Genomic DNA, 11,315 nt, shown 5'->3' on the forward strand with positions numbered 1-11,315 from the left:
TGAAGGGGTTGAGCATGTGCCCCAGAGATGGAAGGGAATCCGGGTGCTGCCCCAATGTTTGAGGAGGGTGGGGCCTAGAAGGTGGTCTTCCCAATGTGTGGATATGTTGGAAACTCACCTTAGCACTTGGAGAGGAAAGGGCTGCTGAAAAGGCCCTTAGGAAGGGTTAGACTCCCACTTTCTCAATCCCCAAGGATGCAACATCATTCTGTAAAAGACTCAGACTTGGAAATCTAATGGAACTTGTCCTGCAGGTTTTAGGAACTGTTTTGGTCCTGTGAACCCTGTTTTCCATTCAGTTTCTCCTTATGGCAATGGAAATGTTTATCCTATGAATGTCCCTCCTTTGTATATTGGAAGCACATGTTCTAAGTTTATATGTCCACAGTCAGAGGGGAATTTTGCTTTTGGACAGGCCACACCTGTAACTGATTTAATGGGATCTTATACTTAACTATTGTTACTGAAATGATTTAAGTTTCTGTGATATTGTTGTGGGATGAATGTATTTTGTATATGGAAAGATAATGTCATTTTGGAGTCCAGGGTGTGGAATGTGCCGGTTTGAATCTATTATGTCCCCCAAACACCATTATGTTTGATGTAATCTTGTGTGGGCAGACCTATCAGTGTTAATTAGATTGTAATTATTTGAGTGTTTCCATGGAGATGTGCCCCACCAAACTGTGGGTGATGACTCTGATTTGGTAATTTCCATGGTGGTATTGGCCTGCCCATTCAAGGTGGGTTTGAATTAAATTACTGGAGCACTATATAAGATCAGACAGAAGGATCAAGCTGCTACAGCCAAGAGGGACACTTTGAAGAAAGCACAGGAGCTACAGATGAGAGACATTTTTAAGATGGTCACTGGAAGCAGACTCTTGCTCCAGAGAAGCTAAGAGAAGAGAAATACTCCAAGTGCAACTAAGAGACATTTTTGAGGAACTGCAGCCTAGAGAGGAACGTCCTTGGAGAAAGCCATTTTCAAACCAGAGCTTGGAGCAGACTCCAGCCATGTGTCTTCCCAGCTAACAGAGTTTTTCTGGATGCCATTGGCCATCCCCCAGGGAAGGTATCCAATTGTTGGTTTGGATGTATTATGTCCCCCAAAATGCCATTATCTTTGATGCAATCTCATGTGGGCAGGAAACATATTGGTGTTGATTGGATTGGAGACTGCTGATTGGATGTTTCCCTGGAGATGTGAGTGAGATCTTTCACTGGATAATTTCCATGGAGGTGTGGCCATGCCCACTCAGCATGGGCCTTGATTAGTTTACTGAAGCACTATATAAGCTCAGACAGAAGGAGTGAGCTTGCTACAGCCAAGAGGGACACTTTGAAGAATGCACAGGAGTTGAGAGAGGAGCTTCAGCTTACAGAGACATGTTGGAGATAGCCTTTGAAAGCAGACTTTTGCTCTGGAGAAGCTAAGAGAGGACAAACACCCCAAGAGCAACTAAGAGTGACATTTTTGAGGAGCTGAAGCCTAGGGAAGGATGCTCTGGGAGAAAGTCACTTTGAAACCAGAACTCCAGAGCAGATGCCAGCCATGTGCCTTCCCAGCTAGCAGAGGTTTTCCAGATGCCACTGGCCATCCTCCATGAAGGTACCTGATTGTTGACGTGTTACCTTGGACACTTTATGGCCTTAAGACTGTAACTGTGTAACCACATAAACCCCCTTTTATAAAAGCCAATACATTTCTGGTGTTTTGCTTTCTGGCAGCATTAACAAACTAGAACATTATCCTTCGTGTATAATAAGATTAGTGTGTGATTCAGGCTCCTGCATTAAGTTGCAAGTTACTTGAAGGCTGAGACTATGTTTTATAGTCCTAACTATCAAATGAATGAATAAACTGTCACTTTTTTATGATTTTTCTATGAGCTGAAAAAGTGATGGAATAGGAAAATTTATTTATGTATTTAATGATTAAAACATATGTGTTATACCCAAATAATCGGTACCTCTGTTGAACAGACTATTTCCAATACATGAATGTCCAGGGGTGACTGAAGTTAGTCCCAGTGACCAACAGGGATTTTTCCCTAATATATTGTCTCCATCTGGATTTAGTAAACCAGGAAAGAGAGAAAGCTGATTACTGGAGTTAAAAGTGGTGGGTAACTAATCTCATTATATGCAATAAATTCATTAATAATTCTGGATTTCCCTCCCTTTCATGTTGAAGGAACCATGAAGAAGGAAAACCAGTCCTTTACCCTGTACTTCATCTTCCTGGGATTTAGCAGCCAGCAGACACATGAAGATTTGTTCTTCATCATATTCCTCTTCATCTACTCCATCAAACTAATGGGAATCTTGCTCATCATGTGGGCCATTTGCTCTGATGTTCACCTTCACAACCCTATGTACTTTTTTTCTTGCCAACCTGTCCCTTATTGACATCATTTTCTCATCTGTAACCATCCCTAGGACACTTGCAAACCATCTCTTAGGCAGCAGAACCATCTCCTTCAGGGGATGCATAACGCAAATGTATTTAATGATGTCCATGGCTAACACTGACAGCTACATCTTAGCTGTGATGGCATATGATCAGGCCATGGCCATCAGCCACCCTCTTCATTACACAATAATTATGAACCCAAGGACTTGTTTCCTGCTTGTTTTTGGACCTTGGGTGATGGCAAATGCCAATGCCCTCCCCCACCCTTTACTCACAGCAGGTCTGTTCTTCTGTGGCAACAAAGACATGGCCAATTTCTGCTGTGATGTTAGCACTTTTCTCAAGTTATCCTGCTCTGACTTCCACATTATTTTGAAGATTATGTACCTAGGGGTTGGTGTCTTCTCTGTACCATTAATATGCATCATCATCTCTTATATTTGGGTTTTCTCCACTTTCATATGTGTTCCATCCACCAAGGGAGTGCTCAAAGCCTTCTCACCTCACAGCTGTTTCTCTGTATTATGGGACAGTGATGGGCATGTATTTTCACCCTCTGAGAAGTCATAGCCTGAAGGATGCAGCGATAACTCTGATGTATGTGACAGTGACACCAATGCTAAATCCTTTCATGTATAGTGTGGGAAACTGGGACATGAAGGCTGCCTTGGGGAAACTCTTCAGAAAGAGAAGGTCCCATAAGGAATGTGAGGTCGTGCATGCATTAGACACTGCATCCCCAAATAGAATGCACTTGGGAATCCAGCCCCTTTCCCAGAAGCCAGTTTTGATCTTTCCAGCCAGAAAATCCCTCTATTCCAAAATCCTTTAACCATTTGATGAGACTGCAGTCTTACAAAATGACCCCTTGGCATTATTGCTGCTTTGACTGTGTGGCAGCACAAGAGCCATAGGTTCATGTCCCCGCTGTGCTTCTGACTAGCAGAAAAGAGTTTGGAAAGTCTCAGCATTTTCTTCCATATCTACATATTATAAACAAAAATATCTGTCCTTTTTTACTGTGACATTATTGTCTCATGATATGAAGGATGCAAATAACTATTCAAACATCAATTTTTACCATTGGTTTAAGTTTCATTGGCTGCTTAAGCAAACAACATAAAATGGACAGGCTTAAAACATGGAAATATATTAGCTTATTGTTTTCAGGCTGGGAAAATGTTCAAACTAAGGCATCACAAAGATGATGCTTTTTCCCCAACACTGTAGTATTCTGGGGCTGTCTGCTGACCACCTTTGATCCTTAGCTTATCACATGGCAAGGCACATGATGGTGTCTCCTTGTCTCTCTCTTCTCTTTTGGGTTCCATTGATTTCAGCTTCTGGCTGCTCAAGCTGTGACTCTCTCTCATTGTCTGAATTTGTTCTGTTTATCAATGATTTCATTAAGAGGATTAAGACATCCAGATTGAAGTGTGTCACACCTTAACTGAAATAGCCTCATGAAAAAGTCCTTGCAATGGGTTTGTATCCACAGTAGTGGATTAAATTTAAGAACATGTTTTTCCAGAGCATATACAGCCTCAAACCACCACTTGATTATTAGGTGTGTTCACTGCTTCTGTGCTTTTAAGACAGGACAGGAGCTGTCTTAATGCATCTCTGTTACTCCTGTAGTGCTGGTCACATAAAGTGCATCCATTCACTATGGGTGGAAACTGGGATGAATGAATGAAAATATCAGACTCTGACATGTAAACCAAGAGTGATTAGACATAAGTACCCAAGATGGTATTTACCTGCCCATTGAATCTTTAAAGAAACTGACTGTAGGAGATATTTTTGTTCTTATGGCACAGTTGATTAAACTAGACTACCTCTAAACATCATAAGGCTCTCTTTAAAATCTTTATAGAATAACACAAACCAATAGACTGATTGCATTTTAAAGTAATAAATAAATGGCACATTCTGCATTAATTATAACATGAAATAAAGCTGAGTTGTCAGAAAATTTGCATATCAAAAAAAAAGGAAAAGATCTTCATGGAAAATGATGTCTACAAGTTTCTCCAGCATGACCCAGGGTAGATGAGGTTTTTATTCTTGGTGACAGCCCTGGTTATGTAGATAATATTCTCCAAACACAGACTGTTAATTCAGCAGGACACAAAACAGCCCCTAAAAGAACACAACTCCCAATGATCTGATTCTACTCCCTGAAAATTATAAATGTTTTTCAAAATATTTATGATATATCATTGGTTGCTCATAATTCTCTTTTTTCCAAACAGAAAAAAAAATGATTTTAAGAGTTGAAATGAGTGTATCTTAGAAGAGTGTACAAATTTTCCATTATCTACATTTTTAATTTCCAGTAAAAATTATCTAGAGATAACATACACTGTTAAGAGTTTGTCCAAGGATGTTGAAAGATGACTATCTACATTTTGTTGCTTTCTAAGGCTCTAAAACACCAAGGATTAGAACAATTTAATGAAAAAGGATTTGATGACAAATTCATCCGAATCTTGTGTGTATATGACTAAATGATGGAATGAATGGAGACATTTTATTTCCATATTTCACAGTTGGACAAAGAAGATGTTACTTGAAACTGTTTATTGTCTGTCCTCTTGAGAGTGTGAAGTTTGGGATCTGTTTTGTTCACCCAGCACTTACAACAGGGCTGGCATATAGTAGATACTCAATATATTTGTGTTAAATAAATGAATCCTGCAACATTATGCTTAAATAATGAATAAACAGAGATTAATTTTGCTGTTGTTGGTGAACTCAAGAAGGCCAGAGGATATAAGATATTTCCCATAGAGAAAAATGGGTGCCAAAAAGGATAGTATAAAAGAACAGCTGAAGAAAGATACCTTCTTGGAAAAACTTAGTACACTTAACTTCTGAATCAATTTCACACCATTCCTCTGTGTTCTTTAAATTTAGACAGGATGGGGGGGTATTGACATTCCTACTGTACTTTCTACAAATGTGAGAGCCTATGGGAATGTTTGTAGCTCCAACTACAAATAAAAATCACTGAACCTTTATCTTAAGTCAGTCATTGTTTTTCTCAGCTATCTTCCTTTGATTCTGCCTAACACACCGTCTTGAAGAAATTTTAACACTTTTTAATTTAATTTACATTTTTCATCAATTCCCCAGTATTGACTAAGTTTGGAAAAGAATATGTATGTTGTACATCTGTAAGAGACTAGTCAGGAAACAGAAATAACACCAGCGGTTTTTAGTTTGTTATTTGTTTGTTTTCTTTTTAACTGAAATATTAATATATACTTTTTTATATATAATTTTTAATATAGAATCCCTTTGGTTTAAAGAAAAGCATGCAGCAAATACAAAGTTCTCATATACCCCCTCTATTTTTAACACCTTGCATTAGTGTGGAACTTCTGTTACAATTAATGAAAGAACATTTTGATAATTGTACTAATAACTATACTGCACAGTTTACATTAGGGTCCCCTGTTTGTGCTGCACAGTCTTATATTTTTGCTGTTGTTTTAAATTTTCTATTCTAGCAATGTCTATATATAACTTTAAATATCCCCTGTTCTGGTTTGCTAAATGCTGCTATTATGCAAAATACCAGAAATGGATTGGTTTTTATAAAGGGGTTGTATTTGGTTACAAAGTTACAGTCTTAAGGCCATTAAGATCAACAACAGGGACCTTCACAGAAGGGTGGCCTATGGGGTCCAAAAACCTCCCTTTGTTGGGAAGGCATGTGGCTGTCTCAGGTTGCATTTTAAAATGGCATTCTCCAAAATGTCAGTGTCAGCTTCCAACAGCTATCTACAAAATGTGTCTCTCAGCTGTAGCACTAAGAACTTTCTGTTTGTGAGCTCTTTTTGTATGCCTCCAGTGATTTAATTAAGACCCACCCCAAATGGGTGGGGTAACGCTGCCATGGAAATTATCCAATCAATGGTCTCACCCACAGTTGATTTTGTCACATCTCCATGGAAACACTCAAAGGATTCCAACATAATCAACACTAATATGTCTGCCCCCACAAGATTGCATCAAAGAACGTGGTGTTTTGGGGGACATAATACATCCAAACTGGCATATCCCCTTTCAACCACATTCAAATACATAATTCAAATATATAATATATAATTCAAAGAGTAAATTAGAAAACAGCAGATCTTACAGAAATAAAATATACTGTTAATCAAAATAAAAATATACTGGAGACACACAACAGCAGGTTTGAAGAGACAGAAGACCAGATAAATGAACTAGAGGGCAGCAACAGAATTCAAGCTCATAAAGTATCAAATCATGAAAAACATAGAAAACTTTCTAATGGAAATCAGGGAAATGATGGACAACATGAAGGACACATATATAAGAATCAGTGGTGTCCAAGGAGTAGAAGAAAAGTGTAAATGGCTGGGAAGAGTGTTTCAAAACACACTTGATGAAAACCTCCTGACCATACTAAATGGCATAAGTATGGAAAATAAAACTGCCCAACTAACTCCAAGTAGAATAAATCCATATAAACCGACTCTGTGACATATACTGATCAAATTGTCAAATGCTGAAGAGAAGGAGAAAGTTCTTAAAGCAGCAAGAGAGACTAACCACCACATACTTCGGAAACCACACAAGACTAATTATTGACTACTCAGCAGGCACCATGGAGGTGAGAAGGCAATGGTATGCCATATTTGAGATTCTGAAAGAAAACCTGCCAGCCAAGAATTTTTTATCCAGCAAAGCTCTCCTTCAAAATTTTCACAGGCAAAACAAATGCTGAGAGAATCTGTTAATAAGAGACCTGCCTCACAAGAAACATTAAAGGGGGTTCTACCAGCTGAGAAAAAAAGAAAGGAGAGAGAGAGGTCTGGAGAAGGACACAGAACTGAAAAGTATTAATAAGGGAAACTTAAAGTGAAAAAATGAGGGAGCAGGGGAAAAACATATCTGACAACTAAAAACCAAAGGATATGAAGGTTGATTCAAGAACTGCCTCCACAGTAATAACATTGAAACTGAATGGATTAACACCCAAATTAAAAGATATAGATTGGCAGAATGGATGAAACACTGTGAGCCATCAATATGCTGATTACAAGAGACTCATCTTAGACAAAGTGATACAAAGAGATGGAAAGTGAAAGGATGGAAAAATACCCCCAAAAAACTAATATCAGATAAAATAGACATTAAATAAAAAGATGTCATAAGAGACAAAGAATGACCCTATAGACTAATAAAAGGAACAATCCACTAAGAAGAAATTACAATCATAAATGTTTATGCATCTAATCAAGGTGCTCCAAAGCCCATGAGACAAACATTGGCAAACTGAAGGGAGTAATAGACGTTTCTACAATAATCATGGGAGACTTCAATACACCACTCTCTTTTTTTTTTTTTTTAAATTCAGTTTTATTGAGATATATTCACATACCATACAATCATCCATGGTGTACAATCAACTGTTCACAATACCATCATATAGCTGTGCATTCATCACCCCAATCTATTTTTTTTCTGAAGATTTTTAAATTTTATTTTCATTTATGCAGTGTTTGAATAGGTAGTATGTTGACAAGCTATAAAATTCAAATGGTTCAAAGAGTATATAAGTGAAAAGTTCTATCCACTTCACATTTTTTTTAATCTTCATTTTATTGAGATATATTCACATACCACGCAGTCATACAAAACATATCGTGCTTTCGATTGTTTACAGTACCATTACATGGTGATACATTCATCACCCAAATCAATCCCTGGCACCTTCATTAGCACACACACAAAAATAACAAGAATAATAATTAGAGTGAAAAAGAGCAATTGAAGTAAAAAAGAACACTGGGTACCTTTGTCTGTTTGTTTCCTTCCCCTATTTTTCTACTCATCCATCCATAAACTAGACAAAGTGGAGTGTGGTCCTTATGGCTTTCCCAATCCCATTGTCACCCCTCATAAGCTACATTTTTATACAACTGTCTTCGAGATTCATGGGTTCTGGGTTGTAGTTTGATAGTTTCAGGTATCCACCACCAGCTACCCCAATTCTTTAGAACATAAAAAGGGTTGTCTAAAGTGTGCATAAGAGTGCCTAACAGAGTGACCTCTTGGCTCCTTTTGGAATCTCTATGCCACTGAAGCTTATTTCATTTCCTTTCACATCCCCCTTTTGGTCAAGAAGATGTTCTCTGTCCCATGATGCCAGGTCTACATTCCTCCCCGGGAGTCGTATTCCACGTTGGCAGGGAGATTCACTCCCCTGGGTGTCTGATCCCACGTAGGGGGGAGGGCAGTGATTTCACCTTTCAAGTTGGCTTAGCTAGAGAGACAGGGCCACATCTGAGCAACAAAGAGGCATTCGGGAGGAGGCTCTTAGGCACAACCATAGGGATGCCTAGCCTCTCCTTTGCAGCAACCGTCTTCCCAAGGGTAAAACCTGTGGTAGAGGGCTCAACCCATCAAACCACCAGTCCCCTATGTCTGTGGTCATGTTAGCAACCATGGAGGTGGGGTAGGCGAATACCCCTGCATTCTCCACAGGCTCCTCAAGGGGGCACTACATCTTTTTTTTTCCCTTGTTTTTCTTTTTTTTTTTTTTTTAACTTTCCCTTCTTTTTTAAATCAACTGTATGAAAAAAAAAGTTAAAAAGAAAACAAACATACAATAAAAGAACATTTCAAAGAGACCATAACAAGGGAGTAAGAAAAAGACAACTAACCTAAGATAACTGCTTAACTTCCAACATGTTCCTACTTTACCCCAAGAAAGTTACCTAATATAGCAACATTTCTGTGAACTTGCTCCTACTATATCCATCAGAAATTAACAGACCATAGTCATTCCTGGGCATCCCCAGAACGTTAAATAGCTTATCTGTTCTACTTGGATTATTGTTCCCCCTTCCTTAATTGCTCTCTATTGCTAGTTCCCCTACATTCTACATTATAAACCATTTGTTTTACATTTTTCAAAGTTAACATTAGTGGTAGCATATAATATTTCTCTTTTTGTGCCTGGCTTATTTCGCTCAGCATTATGTCTTCAAGGTTCATCCATGCTGTCATATGTTTCACGAGACCGTTCCTTCTTACTGCCGCGTAGTATTCCATCGTGTGTATATACCACATTTTATTTATCCACTCATCTGTTGAAGGACATTTGGGTTGTTTCCATCTCTTGGCAATTGTGAAAAATGCTGCTATGAACATTGGCGTGCAGTTATCTGTTCGTGTCACTGCCTTCCGACCTTCTGGGTGTATACCGAGAAGTGCAATCGCTGGATCAAATAGTAACTCTGTATCTAGTTTTCTAAGGAACTGCCAGACTGACTTCCAGAGTGGCTGAACCATTATACAGTCCCACCAACAATGAATAAGAGTTCCAATTTCTCCACATCCCCTCCAGCATTTATAGTTTCCTGTTTGTTTAATGGCAGCCACTCTAATCGGTGTTAGATGGTATCTCATTGTGGTCTTAATTTGCATCTCTCTAATAGCTAGTGAAGCTGAACATTTTTTCATGTGTTTCTTGGCCATTTGTATTTCCTCCTCAGAGAACTGTCTTTTCATATCTTTTGCCCATTTTATAATTGGGCTGTCTGTACTATTGTCATTGAGTTGTAGGATTTCTTTATATATGCAAGATATCAGTCTTTTATCAGATACATGGTTTCCAAAAATTTTTTCCCATTGAGTTGGCTGCCTCTTTACCTTTTTGAGAAATTCCTTTGAGGTGCAGAAACTTCTAAGCTTGAGGAGTTCCCATTTATCTATTTTCTCTTTTGTTGCTTGTGCTTTGGGTGTAAAGTCTAGGAAGTGGCCGCCTAATACAAGGTCTTGAAGATGTTTTCCTACATTATCTTCTAGGAGTTTTATGGTACTTTCTTTTATATTGAGATCTGTGGTCCATTTTGAGTTAATTTTTGTGCAGGGGGTGACGTAGGGGTCCTCTTTGATTCTTTTCGATATGGATATCCAACTCTCCCAGCCCCATTTGTTGAAAAGACCATTATGACTCAGTTCAGTGACTTTGGGGGCCTTATCAAAGATCAGTCGGCCATAGATCTGAGGGTCTATCTCTGAATTCTCAATTCGATTCCATTGATCTATATGTCTATCTTTGTGCCAGTACCATGCTGTTTTGGCAACTGTGGCTTTATAATAAGCTTCAAAGTCAGGGAGTGTAAGTCCTCCCACTTCGTTTTTCTTTTTTAGAGTGCCTTTAGCAATTCGAGGCATCTTCCCTTTCCAAATAAATTTGATAACTAGCTTTTCCAAGTCTGCAAAGTAGGTTGTTGGAATTTCGATTGGGATTGCATTGAATCTGTAGATGAGTTTGGGTAGAATTGACATCTTAATGACATTTAGTCTTCCTATCCATGAACATGCAATATTTTTCCATCTTTTAAGGTCCCCTTCTATTTCTTTTGGTAGAGTTATGTAGTTTTCTTTGTATAGGTCTTTTACATCTTTGGTTAAGTTTATTCCTAGGTACTTGATTTTTTTAGTTGCTATTGAAAATGGTATCTTTTTCTTGAGTGTCTCTTCAGTTTGTTCATTTCTAGCATATAGAAACATTACTGACTTATGTGCATTAACCTTGTATCCCGCTACTTTGGTAAATTTGTTTATTAGCTCTAGTAGCTGTATCGTCGATTTCTCAGGGTTTTCTAGATATAAGATCATATCATCTGCAAACAATGACAGTTTTACTTCTTCTTTTCCAATTTAGATGCCTTTTATTTCTTTGTCTTGCTGGATTGCTCTGGCTAGCCCTTCCAGCACAATGTTGAATCACAGTGGTGACAGCGGGCATCCTTGTCTTGTTCCTGATCTTAGAGGGAAGGCTTTCAGTCTCTCACCATTGAGTACTATGCTGGCTGTGGGTTTTTCATATATGCTCTTTATCATGTTG

General features: G+C 38.4%; 1 pseudogene; it reads left to right on the forward strand.

Annotated features, from left to right (window-relative positions):
* Positions 1–2,202: 2,202 nt before the first annotated feature.
* Positions 2,203–3,248, forward strand: LOC119514676 (annotated as a pseudogene).
* The last annotated feature ends 8,067 nt before the right edge of the window (positions 3,249–11,315 follow it).

This window comes from Choloepus didactylus, chromosome 18 (assembly GCF_015220235.1).
Source record: "Choloepus didactylus isolate mChoDid1 chromosome 18, mChoDid1.pri, whole genome shotgun sequence".
In the NCBI taxonomy this organism is placed as follows: domain Eukaryota; kingdom Metazoa; phylum Chordata; class Mammalia; order Pilosa; family Megalonychidae; genus Choloepus; species Choloepus didactylus.